We start from the raw sequence: 26,388 nt of genomic DNA, 5'->3' as shown, positions 1-26,388 counted from the left end.
TAAGAATTAAGTAACTGAGAAATAAAGAATCAACTATCTTTCTGTAACATTGTACTTAGCACTGTAATCTTAATATTTACTTTATTAAATCACATATTTGAAAATACTTTCAGTACTTTGAATTAAACTTACACTACAGAATCAGTCTCAAAAATATTTAGTAATTTCTAAAATATAGCAAAATAATAAAAATTGTACTTAAAGTCTTATTTTTTCTCGAAAACATCTACAGGTAAATCAAACTTATAAAATATTCTATTGCCTTTTAAAACTATGTTTGGATTAGACAGCTTTTGTACCACTTGGTCCATTGTAATGTCTGACACATCATCAGCATCGTATCTAAATAATTGGCCTTTATTATCACAGAGCTTTAGGAATGTGACCCGGATTTCGCCATCTTCTTCATCAATCTTGTCAATTATGCTCACATATCTATATTCCATATTTGTTTTGCTAAGCAATTTCACAACAATATAATCTCCAGTTTTGAATGGTTGTACTACAGCAGAACTAGGTCCAGCCTCATTGTCAGATTCTGAATCAGTGTACACATCTTCTACATTAAGTTTTGGCTTGTCTTCATAAATTATTTTTCCGATATTAAAGTGCACACAATAATCATTGTCGCAAAAACAGCTTAAAGTTTTCATCACTATTTCAGTAGAATTTGATTTTATTCCTGTTGGATTAAAGAATTTTCCAGTGACTTGATGGACTTTGAGGGTGCCAACGAAAGTTTTCATTTTGGTTACTTCTCGATCGATTTCAGTGCTCATTTCTTCAATTGCTTCATCTGGTATAATGCTCAAACTAATTGCAGGACATCTCTTTTCAATGGCTTCTACAAATTTTTCCAGATTCTCGACATCACCTCCAGTAGCGACCAGGGCATCTGCAGTCCTCTTGCAGGTAGCTCCAACGCCGTCTGGAGCGCCTTTACCATGGCCACTTTCCGTATAGTTCCAAGTAAAATTTTGCACATATGGAAATCTCTTTGATATTTTCGTCGCCATAATGTAAAACATGGTTTTATTTCTGTACTGAGTAACTGGACCATCACTCAAAAAATGCAGGTGTTTAATTTGAGGTGGCAAAGCATTAAAAATTGGATTAAGGTGAGCCCAAATAGCAGCTGGAGAATGAGAAACATTCGTAGAAATTGTGCAGTAAGATTTTGTTGTGTCTTTCAAGTATACTACAACCGTGTGCAAACTAATTTGTGTGCGTGAACCGCCAAAGTGAAAAGCTTGAATTTCTTGAGAATATTTAGTTATATAATTCTCAGAAAAATCCATGTGAATGAGAGCATCTTCTTCAGTCAGCATACTTTTAAGTTTTTTTATTGCACTGAACTGATGTACAATATTTCTTTCGTGACGAAGAAATGTCTCTAGCTCATCTTGCAATTCTATAATGAGATCGCGCGGTTTCACATCGAAGGATTTCTTAACGTATTTGGTTACTCGACGAGTCTTTTTGGATTTTGGGTCTATGAAGTCGGCTTTTTCAGATATCCATTTCTTATAACTGATACGTCTCATGTTATTAAATTCTTTATAAAAAGGATTATTATTAAAACACTTTTGACAGTCTCTCGACAAACATTTCTCATTATAGCGGTCACAACATAGTTCCTGAAGCAATTTCTGATAGCTGTTATAATTTAAAATTTTTGCATTGAATAAAGCAGATACTTTTAAGTCTATGTTTGCGTGGTTTATACACAAACAAGTATCACGTTTATCAACTTTGGGCATGACAATCCAAAAAGGTCGCAGTTTGCAAAAAGTTTGATAACTTAGTGTAAAATTTCTCTTCTCTAGTTTGAATTTTTCGTACAACCCTAGTAATGAGTCAAGCATGTATCGCTTTTGTTTTCGTTCTGATTTTCTTGTTATAAATTCCTTCTTTCCAGCGCCTAGCCTACTATTAGAATCATCTTCATAGAAATTAACAACTGCTCTTACACATTTATCGGAAATTTTCTTTCTTCTTTCCAGTCGATGACCTATTTTTGCCTTTTTTATTCTTTTGTAGCTTATCACACCTGTGTTTTTCATTCGCCATAACTTATATTTATCAACTATCTTTCCAGTAACCATTTTTGTTAAAAGTCTTTTTTCTTTTACGGTCTTCATCTCTGAAAAATTATCTTCTATTTGTTGTTTTAGTACTTCACCGAAAAGAGCTTTTTTTACAAGATCTTTTCTTGATTCTGGATTGTCTGCCATTTTTTGTAATTTTGTATTTGGTGTATCTGTAGGCTTTGGATTTGTACTCTTTTTTAATCGCGATAAACGTTTTTTGTACTTTAATACTTTCCTCTTCAGTTCTTTAATTTCTTCATCTTTTTTCTTTTTAATTTTATATCTAAGCATTTTTTCTTTATTTTTATTATTTCTTTCAGCAACTTCAGGTGTTACCATTTGACATGAAGCAGATACGTCAGAATCTGGAGTATTTTCTTTAATAAATGAGTTAGTAATGTTTGCTAATACTTTTTTCTTACTGCGATACTTGGTGCAGTGCTCTTTCCATTTCTTTTTAGCGTCTCGGTGTTCTCGTGGAGTCATATTCTCAACAAGCTTTCTAGTTCCCTTTTCTTTTTTCTTAAGGTACTTAAGACGTTCTTTTTCTCTAAGTTCTTCCCTTTTCTGAGGATCGTTTTTAATCTTCGCATATCGCTTTCGCTCTGCTTCCCTTTTTTTTTGTAGAATCTCTTCTTTAGTGGCTTTTTTCTTCTTTGGCGCCATTTCCTAATCTAAAGCAATAACAAGTATATTTTACAGGCTGCGCAAGTATTACGTAGGTATTTTTTTGTAATTATTAATAAGTCTGTAGACTTAAGTAATAGGTTTGGAATATTTTTTAAATAAACTTTACTTACACTGTATTCAACATAGAATGACTTATAAATATCAAACATTTTGTAAAAAAATATGCAAAGCAAAGACCCCCCCCCCTTCCTATAATGCTTACGTAATACTTGAATTGCCTCTTAGACAGTCCCCTGGGTGCAAAAACAGTCCCCTGTCTTGTAGAGAGACAGGGGACTGTTGCCAGGGGACTGTTTAATTTGATTTCATTGAAGAGTAGTACAAAATGTAATTGAACTATGCTATTTTACTGCACATAGGAAATATGCATTTATTGTACCAATTTAAATATTTGAAAGAATCATTAAAATACATAAATAGAAATTTAAAAAATCCTTACCAGTGGACTGTTGGCTTTGAGGTTATAACGCGGGTTCCACGGAAGGACGCTCGCACACCACTAAATAAGATGGCGTCTGAGCCATCATGGCGGCAACCGCGCAAACTTCAGACTTGTTGCGTTTCGTTATACGCAGAAAACGCGTTGTTTAACCTTTAGGCTACGTGACACCTAATTTAAAATATAGACAGGGGGACTGTTCCCAAAATGCGAAGACAAAGTTTCATTGTTATTTTTTTAATTGTAAAATAATATTTATGCAAAATAAATGGGTCTCATGAACAAACAAACAATATTGATTTAATAATATAATAATTACATCAATTCCAATAGATACTGTCCCGAATAATTTAGTTTGAAGTAACTACACAGCTTTGGTGACATGCCAGGGGACTGGTTTAGAAGAACTATAAAAACGTTTTTAATATAATAAAGTTTATTTTAATGGATTTTTAATGTTGTGCAGCGGTAGATGAGGGTATTGATTTTTGAAATTACTTACGAAATATTTACGATATTTATTTTTTTAAACAAAATCAGCCTGGGACAATGAGTTGCCCAGTTTACAGAGAAATGCCCATATATATATAGATGAAAATAACTGCCAAATGTTTATAGCCGATACAGCATATCGATGTCCGTCATGCTTGCCGCGTCAGAACAAACTAACTCACTCGCAAGCGTGTGGATGGATTTCGAAATCAAACCAAACGTTTGTGTCCATTTGTGGCGATTTAGCACCGACCACACAACCACGTGGTTGTGTGGTCGGTGCGATTTGGAGTTTGTAGCAAACGCCAAACGTGCGGACGTAGCATACGGGGTTGCGAGTGGTTGGGGGGGAGGGGTCAGATTCCCCCCTCATCCCATTTTCACCCGCCGGAAATACTTGATTTCCTTAGAAAAAATAAAAAAACAAATTTGTACAAAAATTGTTTATTCGACTTTATAAACATGTTTTATAGCTTTTATTAATTCCACGAACGGATCTTTTCTGTATTTCATGTTATTTCGCCGCCACAAATGTTCAAAAAGAAGATCTCTATTTGGTATGCCACAATTGTTTTTCGGCAATAATTATACCAGTCATTTATGGTGACCCGGCCCAGGCACCTTTCATAAGTTTCTTTGTAGGGATCTTCGTTTATAGTGTCGTTGTAGCTCCATTTTTTTGTATATGCATAAAAGAGATAAAAGACATGCACCTAATCAATTTTTATATTCTCAAAAAATGTCCCATTGTTGCGTGGAATTTTTGATTTCGATTTACAACTGACTTTGGACTTTGGTGCAACACCAAGAACCAAATGACTTGTTGGTCGATTTGGCTATTTTCATCGGAGTGCGATGTGTTCTGTATAATTTTTGAGTTTGCACCAATCCATTTTCTTCGGCGAATGCTACACACTGCTCATTTGTGCCCAATTTTTTTAATACTTTATAATAAGCACCTCTTCTGTGTAGAGATGTCTATCGAGAGAGGGCCCGTCGTCCTCCAAAACATCTTCATACAATGCCGATGTTTCGCACGCTAGACGAAAAATCATTATCGCAGTCGTAACTCGTAATCCAAGTGATTGATACTACAAGAAGGGGTAGGGTGCGGTGTCTAAATATTTTTTGTATTAGAATCTGTTCCTTCTTATGATGTGTTATCAAAGATGTCACTATCTATCATATTTGCAAGCTCATTCATTTCCGTTTCATTAAAACTTATTGGTAATGGAGACTCTGAAATACCTCTGATATTATATAAGTACAACATTTTTAATGCACGCTCAACAACGTAAAATATAGCAAGTCACAATACAACTGAGTTTTGAATATCGACTTCCAAAGTTAAATGTTGTATTTACAACATACACAGCTAAACTAGCCAGCTGGCTAATTTTGCCAGTGTGTGTACAACATTTTTAATGCACGCTCAACAACGTAAAATGTACTATTTTAGTCCGTTTTGTAAAAACTCATAAATATGCATATCATTATTTAGCTGTATATGTTTTTGCGCATTTGTATAATATGATTGTTTATTAACTTACTTTTATTATATTAGCTTCTTGGCTAACTTTAATAACAGCTGAACAGAGCTCGTCTTCTTTGTATCACGGACTGGCGCAATACTAGTGCTAGGCATACAGCTTGATTATTCTCTCTCTCACAGGTTCCCACTCCCACAATATCCTTGAAATAATCAGCTAGGAAAGATGTTCGAGTCATACTGTGTGTTTCTAGATATTCATCTATCTCCTTCAGACCCATGAATCGGTAATCTAACAGCTGCCATAGTTCCTTTTGTTGTAGTACGAATGTGTAAATGCGGTATAAGAGGGGTTTTAGTACCTATTTTAACCTTTAAAAAAGGAGGTTCTCCTTTTGACCTTTGTGCTTTTCAGTGAGTCAGAATAAGTTGAATGCTATTCATTAAAAAAAAAATGTTTGTTAACATCAATAAGTAATGTCATTCAACATAGTCTAATTTTCATTTATGTATCCTAATAAAAAAGCAAACTTGACTGATAATTTTATCTGTGCTTTGTATATGGGGATATTTAGATAATTTAAATAAAAAATTCAAAAAAGTTCTAAAAATACATATTTATTTATTATAAGGGTATCTTGTACAATGTGGTTTTAAAATAGCAAACTCTCGAATTCTGCGGATCACCCTTTCCAAATGAATTTTGAGGCTAGCTATTTGTTTCGTTTGATGTACCTCTGCTTTTGACAGCTTCGCCAGTTGCGACACTGTGGGGCTTCATTAAATTTATATTTTTTTAGAAAAATAGGTTTCGATGTGCTTGAAACCTCTGCAATAAGTCATAACTAATGCATCTAATACACACGAATTACATGGGAGAGAATCCAAAAATATCGAGACTTCCAAAAGAGTTATATCTGTAAATCTCTCTCCATAACCAGCCGTTAAAAACCTTATTAAACCATCCGGTGTCCATCATCAACAACCGACCATCTTGAACTCCGACCAAGTAAGTGCTTGTTGGACAGTACAAGAAGGCTTCTGTATTTCAATTTCCAAGCAATCTATTATACAACTTTATTATTATATCTGTATGTCTGAATGCAATCGGTTAATTTAGTTTTATGAAATCTGCTGTTTAATAAAAAGTGACATTGCTCTACTTATTGGTATTATGTTGGCTGAAAAAACTTTGCTGGTCTGGGCCAAACCAAAATTATCAGATATTTGTGAAAATGAGCTATTGAGCCTAATTTTTGTTAAACATAATAAATTATTAGCTTCAGGAATATGGGTCTGCTTATTATGATATTTGTTATAGAGTAAAGCTCTTTGGGGACCTCAATGTAAAGTCTAGGCTTCTTTTTAATTTTTAAGAGTTTTTTCCTGTTTAGCTCTATCCTTCTTTCACTTCACTGATATTCCCTACATTATAAGAACAACAAAAATATTATTGGACTTTCTTAGGCTAAAATCATTTCTATCGAATATTTAGTCGAACAACCATCTAGAGGTTGGCTTTCCTGCTGTTTGTTACATTTCTCACAGTATTTTTTAAAAACATTTTACTGTTTTCATTGTGTTCGAAATAAATTTATACATAGGCTTCCTGGCATTATTGATATCGCAACCGTAGGTGACTTTTGCTAATTGGCGTTTTACGCTGCCTCCGACGCCGTCAGCTACGCTTTTGCTATTTCCGCTTTCGACCATGTTGAATAGTCAAGTTTTAATGTACTTGCATCTAAATAAATTAAGACGGGATTGGCTTGCTTATGATTGTGGTTTTCTTCAAACTACTCAGATTAACATCAAGAGGAATATCTATCTGGTTCCGCCAAATAAGCAGTAGGTTAATGGTAGTATTTTTTTTGACGATATTGACTTGGTCCGTGCGAAAAAAAGTCTAACAGGGTTACGTTCCTTTGCATATTTAATAACTGGCAGTAAATGTGCCCAGATAGCTTCAGTTTCATTTGAATTACTATCGGAAATTGTTGTAATTGTTTGAATTTTTTAATTAAAAATTATTGCACCAGTATGCAATGCCATTTTTGGATGCACCAAAATGAATTAACTGTCATTGAATCTCATAAGCTTTGTATACGTTGTGCCTCACGTTCGATGTTGACAGCGCTATAAGGCATGCCCTTGATGAACAGAAAAAGGCACAATGTGGACAAAGCTATTGGCATGTTTACATTCGTAATTTTCGGAGAAATTACACAATATTTAAGATTCTCTAAATTTTTTAGATTCTTAACACAATATTTTTGTACTATCTTTGCTGCTCTTTCAAGTTAATAGGATACTAATTCAAAGACAGTACCGACCTGTTCTTGCTTTTTTTTTTTTGGTTACACTTTTTTACCAGATTTTGTGTAAGTACTTGTGACCGCGCGCCGCTGTGTATGATGGGGACGTACACGTGACCTTAGAAGTCTTGAAATATTTTAACATTGTCAGAGCTCTTTCAGGGCATGTTCCACTGTTTATACCAGGGGTGGCCAAACTTTTGATCTGTGAGGTCTACTTGTGAGCAATCTTGAAAACCTTCAATTTTTAGTTGCATGCATTAATAATCTTTGCGGCAACTGACTCGCTTAGAATTGCGTCGTTTTTTTTTTTTTAAAAAGAGTTTTTTTTTCCATGTGCTCTGAACCACGCTCCTCTAAATCTCATAATGATGGATCTTCCGGTTCTCATAGAGTGTATCTAAAAGCACAACAAAAAAAAATTTGCCGTTGTATGGAGAAACGAGAACTTGCCATTTGCTTATAATTCCACTGGGTAAATTAATCACCAATAAGTAAACCTTGCCAGCGGTCCCTTTATCAGCGAAAGCGCGCTGAAAGGCGCTTCTTGCAGCTTGGATATTGCTTGACTCTTTAGGATTAGGAAAATCTTCATTCTTTACGGTATAATTATAAGACCAAAACGATTTGTTCTCTTCTCTTAGGATAGCTACACCATCGCAATTTATACTGTCGATGGGTATAGCTCTTCCAGCAAGAAGAGCAGCTGCGAAGTTACATTTTTCCACCGCAGGCACGAACATTTAAGGGCAGTGAAATGCAACTTCATCTTTTGGTTTATTAAAAAAACACATGAGTTTTCGTGACTTTGGTGGCCAGATGTAAGCCTTCACTCTCTTGTAATTCTACAAGTTTTACTAATAAATTGAAATCAATTTTTCTTCCGAACGAATCATATTTTTTTTTTGTCTCCAAAGGTGTTTCGCACTAGTTTTAGCGCATGACAAGGGTCATTGAACGCATATATTTTATGATCCTCAAAATAAAAAGGAGTTTTATTCACCACTAAAACTAGTGATTAGAAAATATCCTTCGGGCAGTTTCCATTTTCCGCTAACACAGTTAAGCAAAAATACCAAACTTTGGCTTGCCACTTCAACGCTATTATTATCGACCCGACCCGATATTTACTCGACCATGGTATTGCTTTTATTGTGAATCCCAAACAAGGCTCTTTACTTGCCTTAACCTTGGCTTCGAGGGTAGAAAAAGCCTCTTGACAAAGTCCGGGTGCAGCATCAACATTTTGGTACCACTTACTAACGGTACGTGGATGCGGAAGGCTGGAATCATACGTTCTTCGAACGAAATCATAAGCCTTTGGCGAATAAAAATGAAAAGTCAATGCAAATTTTCAGATTTCTTCCAAGTACTGTTTTGGCAAAGGTAACCCTTTACGTTTTAAAATCTGCCTCTGTAAAAATCTTTTGACAGAGGCAGTCGCATTAGTGTGTTCCGTGAAAGTGAAATATAATTTATTGCTGTAATAATTTCTTTTTTTGTATTTAAAGTCGTTAAAAAGTGCTTCTCCAGCTTTCTGCATGGCTTCCTTGATCATTTCTCTATCTTCGAAAGGTTTTTCTGAGGTGTTTTCACCTAGACCTTTATACCGGCCGGAGTTGTGGTAGCCGATGAGTAACGCAGCTTTTTATCATTTATTGTAGCGGAGATAATGTTCCATTTTTCCTTCTCCTGTATTATAACAGGAGGAGGCATTTTGGGGGCGGTTTCCGTCTCTGAAGCCAGAGGGGCCTGAGACGGGACTACTTGCGAGGCCTGGGATGCCTGAGGGGCGACCGGGGGGCGAACAGGGGAACGCGGCACTACTAGTCTGCACAGACGTCACAGGTTTGCTCGGGCTTAGGGGCCGGTTTAGTCTTTCTAGACTTTGGTTTCCCGGCCTGTTTAATCGGGGAGGACAAAACTGGAGAGGAAGAGCCTTCGGCACGCTTTCTCTTCTTGGTCTTTTTACTGACGACATTGGTGAAGTCACCTTCACCAGGGTCAGTCTCTTGCTCCGAGCAAGACATCTCAGAAGGAGACGAGTAAGTAAGTCACTCGAACGCCGTTCTCGCAGTGCGCATGCGCCAGTGGTAGCAAACAATAATTGACCCCATTCATAAAGCAGTACAGTCTAAAGTCGCTCGATGCAGTTACTCGATGAGTAGGGTTTCCAACTCAGTTGATCAGAAATCTGGGAGGAGAGAGGAAAGATTATCTCCGTTGAAATTAATTATTTTTCTTGTAACCACGTACTTGTACAAAATAATTTCAGTGGTTCCCAAATCCCACTGTTCAATGCGAAAAATCTAAATAATAAAATAACAAAAAAAGGATATGGACGAACAGTCTATAGACGGCTCCAATTTTATAATAAAAAAAAAAAACAAAAAAAAAACACTTTTCCAAGATGTGTTAAACAACGGCAATAAGGGACAACCATCTTGTTTGAGATGGATATAGAATTTTGTGTGGATCTAGATCTAGAAACTTCTGAAATTCTTTATAAGTATTGGCATTGTATGCACTAAGCTTGAAATGATTATAAATCTCTCGTGCCAAGTCTTCGCACCTACGAGGAAGTTCTTGCATGCTTCCGATGCGCACAGGTGAGCCGAATGACATAATAATACGAACATACCCGGTAAATTTTCCATCAGCCTGCTGGCAACACTGTTGTTATCACCCATCATCACATTACAGCCATCGGCGGCGAATCCAATCATATTTTCTAGTGGGATGTTCTTATCCAAAAAATACTGAGACATAACTCTGTAGTCTGTACAAATTCTCAACTGTAGCGCCTTGGTTATTTGTTTTCCAAATAAAATAAATATAAATAATATTAAAGTAGCCAGCCAGCCTTTCAAAATACCCATTAAAAACCGTTTCAAGGGTGAGCGCTGGCGGTCCCTGACTGCCGCATCTTCCCTAAATCCTCTTTTTTATTGAAAATACCACGCTTCAAGCGGCCAATTTCTTGCGGGAGCACTTGAATACGTTTTTTTATTCATACGAGCACTTAATTCCTATAATGGCTTGTTTACGATTGTGGATATCTTCAAACTACTTTCATCAAGAGGTTTATTTCTCTGGTTCCGTTAAATGAGCAGTATAAAGCAGGTTAAAAAAAACTTTTTTTAGAGAGATAGACAATCGTAGGTAATATTCTTCTTCTTTTTCACTCTTGTCTGTTTATCCTTTTAACAAATAGCTGCTCATTGTGCAGCTTTATTACTAGCCGTACAAATTCATTCATCCAGCTGCCTTGCATCTACTTACACATCTAGCGGTACTAGTCAGTATCCAGTTTCGCTATCAAAGTATCCCATCTTGGCAGTATCGGGGGATCAGCTGTGATCGAACATGTGGAGGACCGGAGACAGGCGGTAAACATCCAATGCGGTTAGACCTGCTGGCGGGTGACGTGTTTTTCACGTTCAGTTTTTTTGTGCCTCCTTTCCTAAACTTTAGTTCATCAATTAAAGTATCAAGAATTATTTTTCATCAAAATTTTCATCGACGTCATCACAACTTGCATCGACGTCATTGCAATTTATTATTCTCTAGTAAAAAATTACTGCTATTTTAGTTTCTTCAGTCTCCTTTCTAATATTTGCTGCTTTTAACTGAAAGACGATAATATGTATATTTTAGTAAAAACATACTTTTTTTTTTTGAGACTGGGAATGCAGTTGCGCATGCCGGAGGATTTGGGGACAACTCCCCCGGGTATGTAGGACTCGCTGCGGCCGTAAAGATTGTGAATTGACGGCAGCCCTACCCACTAAAACCCGTCTAAGTATACTCTTCCACTCTTCCCACGCAGGATTGCGAGAACGCCTGAGGTTTCTTTCCGCGGCAAGTGCGGGTGCCTGCTTGTCACTAGCAGACCCTCCTCGAGCCCATACAGGCTCCGTGGCCGAACAGAGGCCCTTCCAGGGCTTGTGTAGGCCTGACACTTTGGTGTCGCGATGCGCGAAGAGTACCCTCTCGGGGACTCGGTGCAATGGGCGGCGGCATCCCCATACCGCCGCCCATTGCGGTTACTTCATCATTTTCATCTAAAATTAAATTGTTTTTTAACTCTCACATTTTAGAGAATAGCTTTTTGCTTACATACTTTTCAAAATGTTCGTTTGTTAGACGATTATATCTGGGCATATTCATCATTGTTACCTGGCTAAATAGTCTTTCGGCAGGAGCAGATGACGGCAGTGGTGAAAGTGGTGGTTGAATTTTATTACAACTTTGAATTGAGGAAAATTTTTCAAACATTTTTAACCCAGTATCTCAGCGCTTCAAGTAACGAGTAATGTGTAACCCTGCATTACTCTTTTTATTAAGGAATGGAAAGGTAAAAATTACAAAATAATATTTGATGAATATGTGAATATTTTCATATACATTTTTTTAATGAATAATGGATAAAAATTTCGTTACTATAAGTAAGTGATTATTGCACCAGACATAGATCAAGATCAGACATAGATCAAGATCTTGATCCATGTCTGTGTTATTGCTTTGTTATTTATACTTATATTCGGATTTTACTACTCTGCCGTCGGCTGTTAGAACTAAAAATTTTTAAATTACAACAGAAAACGTTAAAATTTTGCGTTATTTTAAAGTCCATTACAGACCGGTGCAGCCGGAAATATAGTCAATTATTATTATTTAAAAAAATCTGTCATTGTGTTCTCTAAGATAAAAACTATATTCAATACCAACTTTTATTTTTGCTAACCTTTTAGAAAGTATTCCTCAAAATATCCTTTATTGTGCGTCATTTGTCCAACTAGTGCTGTACCGTGTAATTCCCGTCGATATCGATGGACATAAATCTCTTGCACGTCAATTTGCTGCGCGGTGGCGCGTCCGCAGCTATCATTATACTAAACGCGTGAAAATTGCTAGTGCTGGTCTTATTTATTGACTGGTTTCGACTTGTAACCGATTTATTAGAACTCACTATTTCAAATGAACGAAACGTATCAAATTAAATAGTATGTTAATTTAGAATAAGACACGTCCAAAATAAACATGACACAAAAATATTAACAAATGAACGAAAAAAAACAAAAATACGATACATATTACAACGTTATAATTAGTGTCCGACCGAAACTGATATTTCAGCCGAAACCGAAACCGAACTTTCGGCCTTACTCTTAGTTTCGGCCGAAACCGAAACCGAAACTGAAACTTGGTAAAACATTCAAAATAACGATTATTTACTGAAATTTATTAATTTTTAACATAAATAACAATTTTTAAACTGAAGAAAAAGTACCACATTGAATTTTTTACTTTTTGCGACATTTCTTACCATAAATATTATTAGTCTTAAGACTTGAATAACTTTTTGTACTATATTCCGTTTTTTTATACTATTCCAAGTAGATGCGTTTCGTCTCATTCACAGCAAATCCGATTTTTATCTTCTGAACGCCCAATATTCGAGTTTTAACTTCATAAAACACAATATGTCCTGTCGGTGTAGTGTATGACAGATCGAAAAACATAGGCGAAAAAATTGTTAAGTTGACAGTTTTCACAGATATGCGTTTGGTTAGCTTATTTATCGTTTCTTGCTATTTGTTACTAAAACAACGTGACAAGGCTCAAAGATGATAAAAACGTATAAAAATCATCAATCAAACGTATAACGTAAACTTAGATTCATTAATCGCGATTAAATGAAGAATGTAAAATCTATTTGGATTTGATTGGATTGGATTGGTGAAATATGTTTACTTAAAGTTGATTATATATTATTGTTTTTAAATAGTGATTTGAGTTATTCATAATATTATTTAAGACTTGTGTCACTAAAAGGTTGGAACGGCTGTGAGGTCACGGAATGGGTCAAGCGGAAGACCGGCGTTGGTTACCTGCTGGGTGTGCCAACACTGCCGAGCTTGGTCCAATTTGCGGCTAATATACTCAATATTTTTATGATAATAATTCAACGATTTTATATTTTTTATTCTTATTTCTTTAATTTTATAATTTATGTATTTCTATAGTTTTAGCTGCAAATAAACGTTTATTCTATTCTATTCTATTTGAAAAATAACGAGATTCACGTCGCCATATAAAAGCGTTCATTGTTCAATGAGAACTTTTTTGTTTAATAAAACGTTTAAGTGTGATTGGTGAAATTCCCCTTAATGTATTATAACGAAGGATTACCATAAGAAACAAGAGCAGAAGTTATAATAATATAATAATAATAATATCTATGGACGCTTCACACCACGTCAGTCTGGCCCCGTGCTAAGTACCTGAAGGACTTGTGTTACGGGTACCAGACAACGGAAATATATTTAATACTTTTATACTATACATATATTTAAGATGTTTATTATATGATACACATAATTAATATACACCCATGACCCAGGAACTTTGAAAACTTTTTGTTCCGTCGGCGGGATTCGAACCCGCGACCCTCGGCTTGAGCTACCGACAGCCCACCCACTGAGAAGTTATTTGAAGTCATTTTATTTAGGTGCGATTCACCTAAGAAATAGAACGCGCTTAGTGTACACTAAATTGGTTCTACACGTGTAAACGCGTTTATAGCACCAAATTGCATTTCACTAACATAAAGTTCACAACAAATCCGAGTTTTATCTTCAGAACGTCCAATGTTGCACGGTTTAACTTCATTAAAGCCGTTAAAGTCCTGCCAGTGTAGTGTCATGGCGAATCGAAAATCATAGACGAAAAAAATGATGCGTTTGGGTAGTTTATATATAGTTTCTTGCTTTTTTATTGATCCCCGTAAGAGCGCGTTTAATGAGAACTAAGTTTTATAAAATGAAGTTGTGCGATTGGTGAAATCCTCCATTAGACATACTACTGAAAACAAAATCAATAATTGCAATACTTATATTATTTTTATGGGAGACATGGACACGACCGCGGTCGAAGTTCAAAACGAAATGACTAAGCAAACTTGCAGTTGACGTCACATTTTTATTCTCCAGAAGTCGTTTTGCTACTAAACCTGAAAAATATACTGAGGGCCGCAAGAGTGAAGCTTACGGGGAAGTGGGCTAGATGAGATTCTAGCAGGGTAGGAACGGTCTAAGTCCTAAGAGATTGCGTGTCCAAAAAAAAAAAAAATAGTGAGGCGAGATGATTTACTAGATAAATATCACAAGACATATCCTAAGATATCTTATAATCTCACAGTCAAAAAAATTCTTAAGCAAATAAAGTAATTTACTAAATCGTTTGTTTGGGAAACATTGTTAAAATAGCACGTAATTTGCCAACAGTTATAATATATTAAATAAGCCTGCTTTTATCGTAGAAATAAAATTCAATAATATAATTTCGATAAAAATAAGTTCAGACAATTTAATGAAAAAAAAAGGAAGTACTAATTTTTGATTTAGGACCAATCTGGAATACATAATCTCAAAACATGATTAAATAGATGGTGGCGAACTAAGCCAGGGCCTCGCTGGCAAGCAAGCTCGAGTTAACTGTGAAGTTTACCGAACGATGCATGAGTTTCGGTTTCGGTTTCGGCTATATTGTGGCCGAAACCGAAATTAAGACCGAAACTAGATTTTTTGGCCGAAACTGGCCGAAACCGAAACCGAAAGTTCGGTCGGTCACTAGTTATAATATATTGTGTGATGCCAAAAATGGACCCCAGCTCATCAGTAGCAGCGAGTCTGCTGTTAAAATACAATAAAATTGTTTTCATTTTTTTTAAAAGGTATTTTTTTTTAATTATAGCAGTGGACTTTGTATATTACTTCGCATCGATTTGGATTCATAAATTATTACTAAACGAATTATGATAGATTAGATCATAGGGAAGGAAAGTATGTAAGTGTTGCTCACAACGTGTGTTAGTCTTTTGGTAATGGTTTTGGGTATTTGATTAGTATTAGCACTTCCAAGTTCCAATATATCTATAGACCTAGTAGGTGCATGTCTTTTAATTAAGTAAGTACTCGAATAATTTCTAAAATTAAAATGAAATTCTAGATTCAAAGAAGGATACTATACGTTTAAGCAATGATAGCAAGTGTGATATGGGATGATATAAAGTCGTGTATATCTATAAAAGGCTTAAATACTTGAAAGTTACTAAAATTTCGCATTTTATCGATAACTTTTTCTTCTCCATTCCCTTAATCGCTCGCGGCGTTAAGGGCTGAGCCATATTAGTAAAGACTAAAGATTCAAAGAAGCTACCCTGTAGTTTACTTGTACAACCGTTTATCCATCGTAGTACTAAAGTATTATAATTTGTGATACTGGTTCTCTCAACACTTCCTCATCGCAACTGGAAAGGTTACATTGAATATTAAAACTAATAACTTAGTTCCATAACTAATAGGGGCTCGGCAATCAGCCTATAGACTAACCCCCTTACTAATAAACGTTGTATAAGCTTTGAATAGTTATACAGTGTTTTGTTCCTGTCACACAAGTGACATTTTATAAATATGTTAACATATCTAAGGATCAACTCATCAAAGATCGCCTGCGCTTGTATAAAAGTAATATCATGTGTATCATGAGATGCATCATGTAGGAAAAGTATTTATCAATAACGAAAAACAGTTCAGCGTCACTAAATGTAAAATATGCAAAATGATGGGGAAAATGAACAGGACATGTCATTTAAGGATAACTATTACTCCAATTTAGACCCTTGTCACAGAATACTAAATAGTTACCTACCCTTGGCGAAAAACCACATCAGTGAAGGCAGATACACTTGTTGAATAATTCAAATGTTTGCGGTGTGGTCGGGTTTGTCAGGCGTCATGATGATTCAGATAAGGATAGATTAGGATTACGTTAGTAATGAATCATGATCATTAGGCCTTTTGAGTGCACCGCAAAGGTTGTCTGTGTAAAGCATTGTTTGCACGTTGCCTTATAGATTAAGAAATTCATTGACGCTTGTTAAATGTTTGGTCACAACGACGAATTTATTTAATGAATGGGATTTGATATTGGTGACAGTTGAAAATTTTTGACATGATTAAGTACTCTTTTCTATACTTACTATGAAAAAAATTCGTTTGCATCGACCCTAGCAATGATTTTCATGCGATTTGGTCTGATTTGGTATAGATATGTACAATTGATATTCGAAAAGTAGAGTTACGCAGTGGAATACCCAATGAAACAAATAATTACTTTGAAGCTCCCTTTTTAGATTTACCCAGACCTATATTAACTAGCGCTTTCAATTGGCTTACGCCAAACACGTTTGTCTATCAATAATGCTACAGAAAAATGCCACAAATTGATGAGTTTTTTTACCCACAATTAACTTAGATGTGGTAATTGTTTGAAAAATTTCCACTATATTATTTGGCGGATGAGACACAGTGTAATGGCTAGATCAGCGCAGTTATTTGACCTAAATTGTCCAGGGCTACACAACTATTGTCTCCGTTTTGGTGTGGTTGTTGAATGTCATATAAATTTACAAATTAGCTATCTGACGGGATGATCAAATATTATGACAGCTATTAAAATATTTTTTATCATCTCATTTAATAATACATTAATGTATTAAGAAATTATACAATTTCTTTACTTCGCTATTCCTGGTCCTTTCAAGATTTGCTCCTATCCTCACAAGCCCTAAGAATAGCGATAACAGTGTATTTGACCAATAAGGAAAGCGCCTCTTTTAGAAATGCTCGTACGTTTCTGTGCTTTTGTATAAAAGTCTTCTGTTTGTGTGTATTTTATGTTAAATATGTCAACAGCAAAACGTATTAGGTTAAAATTGTAGTATACAATATTTTACGTCTGCGCCATCCAATCTTTTGTTGGCCCCAACTTGACTCTGCCTTAACTTGACTTAGGAAGTACTAACCTTAAGTGGTGGTATATTTATGCGTAGTTTTTGTACGGAAATTCAATGTTACTAAATGTAGTATAAATATATACATATTATGCATGAGGTGTTTGTTCTTTTCTCGCTTGAAGAAGATTGAAGACGCAAGTGGAATAAGTGGGTATTTAACCCTTAATCAGGCACTTTGAAAGGGTATTAAAAAATGGTTGCAAGTGTACTAGTCTATGATTATAACATTAACCCTCTACTACCTGACCCTAATTTCTCATACGTAACTACCTACCCGGAGTCACTCAGACTCCCGTATTTTGAACTTTTAATATACAAAAAGTATGCTATATGAAAATAAATTAAAAGAAACTTGTTATAGATAAAATACTTCTTTATTTATGAAAAATAATAAAAACACTATAATCTTTTGTCTTATACTTAAAAACTACACATTTTTCCAAAATGAACAAATTTTTCTCAAAATTGTAACACTTTCTTTATAAAATATTTAAAGATTAGAGACTAATCAACAAAATGTGATATACGTATTTGGCAAAAAAAAATTTTTTTAATAAAATTGCAAGGCTCGAACTTTACAATTTTTCACGGCATATTGAGCATGTCGTGTAGGAGCACTCTAGGCAAGTAGGCTTCTTACATATGAAGCATAAGTATTGTGTCTTACGTTTCTTCTTCGGGTCACATGTAGAGCAGTACTTGCGTGTTGCCAACTTTTCAGGTCCTTCATAACTGCATCCTGCAGCACCTGAAAGTGCCTCTTGGTCAAGTTTGAGTACTCGACGAATGGAAAATCTCAAATCGCGAGAAATCATAGTTTTTTCTCTACGCATCATATGTGGTTTCGAAAGCTGTTCAGCCAACTTCTTCATAAATTTAAAACGGCTTTCAGGTTTCTCAGTTTGTGTAGACAGGTATACCATGTATGAATTGGATGCTGATATATCCAGTAATCTGTAAAATACAACGAGTGACCATCTGCGCGTACCTGTCGAATAATTTGAGCATCTTTGATCTAATAAGTCCACGCCGTATTTAGAGCCATTATAAAATAATATAATTTCTGGTTTTTTAGTAGCTTGGTCTACATTTGGTGTATGATGCATACTTGAGGGCACGACGACTGCTTTATTTATTTTTTTTGGTACAAAAGAAGCTATGGTTATATGTTTTGTGAAACCAAACAGAGATGATTGAAGCTCGCGTTGACGAGAAGGCAAGAACTGAGGTGGTATTTCACGATGATTTTTTCTCATTGTGCCTACTAGTGTGAGCTTTCTCTCTTTTAAATGTTTGGTGAGCTCAACAGATGTGAACCAATTATCTGTCGTTATGTTTTTATAACTTCCCTCTATGCAAGCAGAAAGGCGAAGCACAGCTTGTGTAGGTTTCTTTAGTCGAGTATATTCGGCGGGTAGGTTTAGCCCATCAGAATCTTTGCCAGTGTATATATATATATGCATTAAGAAGATATCCAGTTTTAGCGTCAGTGGGGCCCATAATTTTTATTCCATATTTTCGGTCTTACGGTCCCAATACAGTAAATATCCCGTTCATATAAAACATCCATTAGGGGGATACTAGTAAAAAAAGTTGTCAAATATAACTAATGTGCCAGGAGGTACATTTCTAGTCAGTTTTACAACCACTTTGTAACCCAATCCTTCTTCACTGGGAGCTCCTGATTTATCCTTTCCTGAAAATGAATATAAAATTCAATATAAACATAAAATATTATGCAAGAGCCAAATATTTTAGAATATAATTGACTAGAGCTACCTGTATAAATATCAAATTGGTGAAAATATCCTGTCTTAGAGTCACCTGCACCAAACTTTATACCCCCTTTTTATAGGTTTCATTGGTATGTATTGTTTTTTTACATCTCGACCTTTAAATTTACCATGCTCTCATCAATTGACTGATGATTGGAATTCTCTGCAAATGTTTGGAAAGTTTGGTTCACAATAGATATTGCAGGTCTTAGTTTTCCCAACTTATCATAGTTTGGATGATCCCGTGGCAGCTCTTTACTTATGTCACTAATATGAAAGTTTTCCAAAATTTTTTTAAAACGCTTTAGTGGCATGATACAACTTATTTCTGGGTTATTGTAAAATCTATCAGAGGACCAATAAAGTCTTCAAATCTTTCAATGGGTTCAATCCCATTAGTGTAAATATTCCAAGAAACGCAGTCAGTTCTTCTTTGTTTATATCCTTCCAAAACTTAGATTTTTTATAAGAAGCATAATATTTATTAGTATTTTCCACCATTAGCTCTAACAACTTATCAGGAAACATCTTAGAAAAATAATTTATAGGTGTAGCTCGGCTTACTGTAATGAGAGATTTTAGATCCTTCTCAAAAACATCTTTTTCTCTAAAATTTTCAACTTTATTTGACCACTGGCGGACCTTGTTTTGTAATCCACTGTAAACCTGAAACATTTCTCTATAATATTCTTCATTTTCCTCAGGTATTGAAATTACATCTGTTTGAGGCTCAGGCGAATGTGGTTGAGGTGACGGAGAAGCATACTGAACATCTAGAATTTGGTTACCACATTCTACTGAACACTCCAGGGTCTCCAGAAGTTCTTTATTTGCGATACTTTGCATGCTATCTAGAGCACAGTTTACGTCAATAGATAGGCATGTGTCACCAAAACTAAAATTATTATCTATCTCATCTTCATCTTCAGAAGATTCTAATGCTTGTAGCTCCTTCACAATTTCGTCTTCGTGTAATGGTCTTTTTCGAGACATTTTTATATTCTGTAAAAAAAAAATATCAAATAAGTCAAATTTTCCTAAAGACTCGTATCAAAATAGAGTGACACAATCGGGCAATAGGTGTATATCTCCCACATAGTTTATAAGCCGAATATCACTTGAATTGACGACTGATCAATGAATTTCATACGTAAATGCTAAATAACACTCAAAAACTATAATTAGTAAAAAAATAGCACGACTTACCTTTCGTTATTTACAGAGAAACAAATATTTTGTTGCTCTCACGTTGCACTGATTACCAAACGCGTGAAAAAAATCGTTGCAGAAAAATTATTGTCAACTGTCAACATGACAGTTGCCTTCTGACACTTTGTTTTTTTTTATTCCTTCAGAAATGTTTTGAACTTATAGTCTATGACAGAATGTGGGAGTATAACATCCATGGTTTGATAAAAGAAAAGAAAAAATGATGTGGGAGCTATGCTCCTATGGTTTGATTAAGGGTTAAGCAAAAAAAATAACATTTTAAAAATGATAGTCAACTATCCATTTACGTCTTCATTTTTTCTCACCAAGTTTTGCGAATCATTGGTACTATCATCTTGAAATCTTAAAGGTTGCTCACCCAGTCTTATGGATCATAAGCTCTTGTAATTGTGTCTGACGTTGTCGCTGTATATAACTATTTTATTAATGTATTTATATCGCACTAATTGCTAGTGAGAACTGTGTGATGCTAACAAATTAATAGGATCATGTTGGATCTTTCCTGAAATAGTATACTTGACTTTTAATACGTGCGAAGTATATTATGAAATGACGTGGAGTAATATCCATTTTTGAGATTTGATTTGTGGAAAAATCTTCGATAGTGACTACTAAGTAAAACTGCTCTGCTCTTCTTGATGTCTTTATTCCAACTCAAAAACATTCTAGAACTAAATTCGCCTTATATAGGCCGTCAATACCGTCAAAGCTAAGAACATGACAAATTTCGAATTCAACATTGACATTATTAGCTCTTAAACTAATGTGCCAGTATTAAGAGTTACCTATATAAAAATAAGGTTAATACAAAATTGTACAATTTGAGAGTTTGGTGCAATTTAGACATACTTTGTTGGTGACACCAATTCCTTGAATGTCATTAAATTAAATGGCGTAACCTTTTGTATCAAATATACGTCTATATCCTTCGATTTTTGTAGCATACAGAAATTAAATGAAAATAATCCACCAAGTCTCTCAACTCATAATTCACAAGTCACAACAGACATGTGATTTCGTCTACAGTCCTCTCGGATCATTCCACATCGGCGGCGTTTCTATGAGAGTGATCTATATGTCGTGGACATAAGGGTCCTGTTAGAGGAAAAATAAATCTGAACGCTCCGTACACAGCTCACGAACGTCGTGACTGACCATCATCACTGCACTATGATTTAAATTAATTTGCTGTTTACTTTACAAGTTGGATGATAACATGCATTTCTAATAAGTGTACTAAGTTACTGGTTTTTTCTATTGTCCATTTTTAAAGGATTTAAGTATTAATCATAATATTGATGCAGCTTTTTAAATCTTGAATTATCAACGTACAAGATTATAATAAGAAAAATGTAGACACTTCCATCGGCGCGAAGTAGCACATGATCTGTATTTGTACATACAATTATTTTGAGGTTTCTAAACCACCATGACGTAAATCTGAATCAGATCATCGCATATTAATCATCAGCACCTACTAGGAAAACCTGTTAGTCACATTATCTATATTCCACACAGGGACACTGGTCAGGTCTATTGTATGACATATCTATGGATGATCAATCATTGGCACTTTTGGTGACCAAATGTCGTTGTTAACTCTATTTGGTTTAGTCTTTGAACTTGGGTTAGTCTAAATACGTATATACCCTACCGGTTTAAGGAACTCTTGATAATCCGGAGGCTCAAGGTTAGGAGTTTCTGAAATAATAGTTTTAGAATGAAAATTCGCTGAAAAACAGTTAGGCAAGTGTTGTAATAAATGCTGTTTTCAGTAAGGTTATGGAATCACTCGAGCCGACCTACTAAATGAATATAATGCCAAAGCATAGTTTTGAAAACGATGACTCTTGCGGGACCATCGAAAGCAGTGTTCCATGGTATAACAATATAAATTCAACCAATAAAATTTAAAGATAGCTACCCAGGAATCTAGCAGGTCGTGCCGTAAATACCATATTCGGAAGAATACCTCAGATGACCTGGATAGTTAGGCTATTAACGGGACAGAATATCTGAAAATTATACCTCATGCCTCATTCTATTCAGTAAACGTTATAGAAATTGACCATAGTATTTTACCATAGCCTACCATAGTCTTACTAGACAAAAAGCTTGATATGTATTATTCGGGGCTTAAACTATGCCCATTCAGTAAAATCTTTTAACAGCCTGAGTGCAAAATGTTAAAATATGACTAAAGTCCTATGATGCATCCATATTGCATACAGGATGGTTCTACAGAAAACACAAAATATATTAACATTAATTACAAACATAAGAATTACTGTTATTTGTAATAAAAATAATCTGAAACAGTTATGACAAGAGCAAGACTATTTTTGTTATAGCTAAGCGTTTAGAATCCGCTTGTTGTAATAGGTGCAAATAATTAGACCATAATATTAACTTCAACTGGATATATTAAAAACGTTTACATCAAGGCGCTTATAATTATGAATAATTTCTTTAAAAGGTGACAATACAAATCGACTGGGCGAAACGTCAATATCCTTTATTTTTAATATTTAGAACCAGTCCCACCTTCAGTAAAAAGGTTCTAAACACTAAGTTCTAGTTCAACCCTAAACAGTTTTTATATTTTTTTCTAAATTGCTCAATCCTTGAAGTAATTTATTACGCAGTAGCAGCAACATTAGGTATTTTTAGTAGTTTGTAAAAATGAAAAATGGGCACTTAATGATATTTAATGGCCGGCATAATCATGGCTAAAACGTTAAAAAAATAAAACTGTCACTCGAATTGTTTATGGTCGCAAATATGGTAGCGGTCATTTTAATGTCACATAGAATTTATTGTGCCCATTAAATATAACTTGTCCAGTTGTTTGAATACGATTAATAATAAAGGGTTTCTATTGTGTACAAACAAAACATGATCTCTAAACAAATTATAACATTATCCTGTCAAACGGTATCGTAAAGTGTGAACCACAAAAAATTGTCACACGCTGCCTGCTGCGGACACGTTGTGAGCGGAGCGAGGCGCGTAAGCTAGGCGGAAGCGAGAAGAGAGATATTCCCTAGAATAGTACGCAAAGGTCGGAACAGAGGGAGCTACTTGGACATACTTACTGTAAATGTCCACATGTTGCACACTTGCTAACTCCTATCAGAATATTGACAAATGTTTAACAAAACTTTTTGTTTACTGTCTGAGCAGGTGCTGCCATCTAGCGTGTATTACAGTAATTTATCCTATTGGTAGTAATGTACAAAAAGTTGATATAATATGTAGTATGTACTAGAGGTTCTATAATTTAGAAAATAGTTTTGTAACCGGTGTACGGTTTGTGAATATCTTTTTTATGACTCGTTTTTGTTATGGGTCAATTTGGCAACTTGTATGGGTTTTTCAGACGGACCAACCACCGTGGGTGGTTGGTTCTTAATCTTTTGGCCCTGGTGGTAATGTTCGAGTGGTAACAAAATGTTGGATTTGTGAAAAAACAAACACAAAAAAATTCACTGTGACAATCCTCATCCATACTAATATTATAAATGCGAAAGTGTGTCTGTCTCTCTGTTACCTCTTCACGCTTAATCCGCTGAACCGATTTCGATAAAATTTAGTAAAGAGAAACTTTGAATTCCAGGAAAGGACAATAGGATAGTTTTTGTTGCAAAAAAATGTACGATTCCTTCGCAATAAACGAATGTAGACGCAACGGAGTTGCGGGCGTCATCTAGTTTATTATATTATAACTTTTAAGTTCGTGATTGAACGTTTTAAATCGCTCCGCTAGTCCGTAGTCTACCCTTTAAATATTCATCAAAGACGCTACGTAGGTGGTCCATTCTTCGAAGCACCCTCATAGTCTTTAATAGGGGTTGTATGCAATTCACTCTGATTTACTTTAAATCGGCCCACAGATTATATCTCCAAGTATTTTGTTACCGGTGAGTGATACGAATTGCCGATTTGTTTCCTGTTTCTAAAGAAAAAAGGGTCGAAAAAGTAAAAGTGGAGAATTTTTTTAAATTCCTTTGAACATAAACCAATTTCATTACAACATTGCGTTGTTAACCGAATAAGTAAAGATTTCCCAGATGATGGATTCAATTCGTTTATCTATATATAAAATATTTTTGTTATATGGGCCTCTGATGCCTGAATTAAATGATTTGATTTGATTTGATAAAAATGGATTTTCAATTGTTAGTAACGCTAAAACTCGAAAACAGCTGAACGGATTGGGCTAATTTAAAATATACTTAGAAGTCCAGGGAAGGTTTTAAAGTGACACGAATTTCACCGGGACAGCTAGTCATATATAAATTATAGATACAAGTTTGAGGGTTTGTTTTTGTTAATGGCCTCCATTGCATAAGTATTCCATTCACTTGGATTTTTATTTAATTCGACTGATACTCAACAAGCCACCAGGGCTGCTTCTCCACTTCCTCATAAGTTTCGGATAGGCTATCCACAACTTATCTGATAGATGAAGTATGTAGAATCTGTCAGATAAGTTGTGGATAGCATATCCGACACTTATCAGGAAGGAGTGAAACAACCCCTTCAGGTTGCGATTATTATAAGATAAGTAATAATAATTATAACTAATACAATCAACTTCACAAAATTTCTCCTTCATATTGTTTTTCTAGCAGTCAGATCGTGATTGTAGCCCGTGCCATTGAGGATGAAGTAAACAAATTCTACAACATAGACGAATCACGGTTTCTTAACCAATATCAAAGTCACATGTAAGTAAATCCGCGAAAGACTGAACACGATAAATTCTGGGTCCGTACCCCGAGCGAAAGTAAAAAAAAAACAATTGTATCAGTTCTCAACGTAAGGATAATGTTTCGGAGAAAAAAGTGAACATGGATCGAACGTGTCTGACTCTTGTTTTATCCAAACCGTTTTGTTAACATGGTCGGTAATTAAAATATGCCAATGGTCGAGAGTGGTACTTTGAGTTTTAGGTTCGAATCCCACATGACGGAATATTGATGGTTATAAAAAGGAACTAATATGATCAATCCATCAATCCGTGGGTTAGACAATCAAATATTCGTCAATCTTTACCGGATTGATGAAAATTTGACCATCTAACCGGCGACTTATATACAATATAGACAAACACATAACCCACACAGATATTGTTAGTGTTTTATGTTTCATATTTTTTTAATCTAGAAAAACAAAAACAGTTACTTTAATAAAATATTACATGTGTAGAATCTGTTCCAAATAAAAAAGGACTGAAGTGTTTGAAGAAAATTTTAAAACTGAATACTTGCTGTTACGTACGAATTCCCATATCAAAAATTAAAAAGATTTCTTCTGACCCTCATGTCACCATACATTACAGAGCAGTCAGGTCCAGGGGTCTGTGTGTAATTGATTTAGTTAACGTCCGAAACGCTTAGCACTAATCGACTGGAAGCAGAATTAGCGTCAGCCTCGATTGAGGGGAAGATTTAAGGTTACTTGCACTGGCTAGAAACAATGTTGATTTTTCTGGTACTGGCCAAATATATTTATTTTTTCTTAGTTGCTTGTAACGTTTTGCTAGCTCGGGCTAGTGACTCAATTATTGAATTCGTCACATGTTTTTGGATTTGCGTGGAATGTTGCGATAAAAAATTTACTTTTGAATTTTGAATGTTTTAACCACTAAAATGCTTGTGAGGCTTTTATTTTTGTTGTTTTTTTTCCTGCAAAAATAAGGGCATCACCTTAATTGTTTCTGATAAATTATTTAAGTTAATTATTAAACTCTAATATTTGTTACTATAAAAATGTTACTTATAAAATAATTTTATGTTTAGTTCTTCTGTAGCTTGTTTCTTGTTACAAGAAAATTGTGTCTGTATTACTCTTGTTTACGAGTATGGCTGGTTCTTAAATACAAGCAACTGATGTTAAGGATCAAGAAAAATTGCTTCGGACTTCATTAAGTACATTGACAATTCGCGCAATTTCACAAGCTAATTCCCAAATAAGCAATTTTGAGTTCAGATACACAGGTTT

General features: G+C 35.0%; 1 protein-coding gene across 4 annotated transcripts in view; it reads left to right on the top strand.

Annotated features, from left to right (window-relative positions):
* The window catches only part of LOC121736006 (calcium uptake protein 3, mitochondrial), a 157,396-nt gene that overhangs the window by 11,657 nt on the left and 119,351 nt on the right, over positions 1–26,388 (top strand). The window lies entirely within an intron of this gene.

This window comes from Aricia agestis, chromosome 18, assembly GCF_905147365.1.
Source record: "Aricia agestis chromosome 18, ilAriAges1.1, whole genome shotgun sequence".
NCBI classification, from domain to species: domain Eukaryota; kingdom Metazoa; phylum Arthropoda; class Insecta; order Lepidoptera; family Lycaenidae; genus Aricia; species Aricia agestis.
The sequence above is the reverse complement of the archived record's forward strand: the minus strand, read 5'-3'. Positions and strand labels throughout refer to the sequence as shown.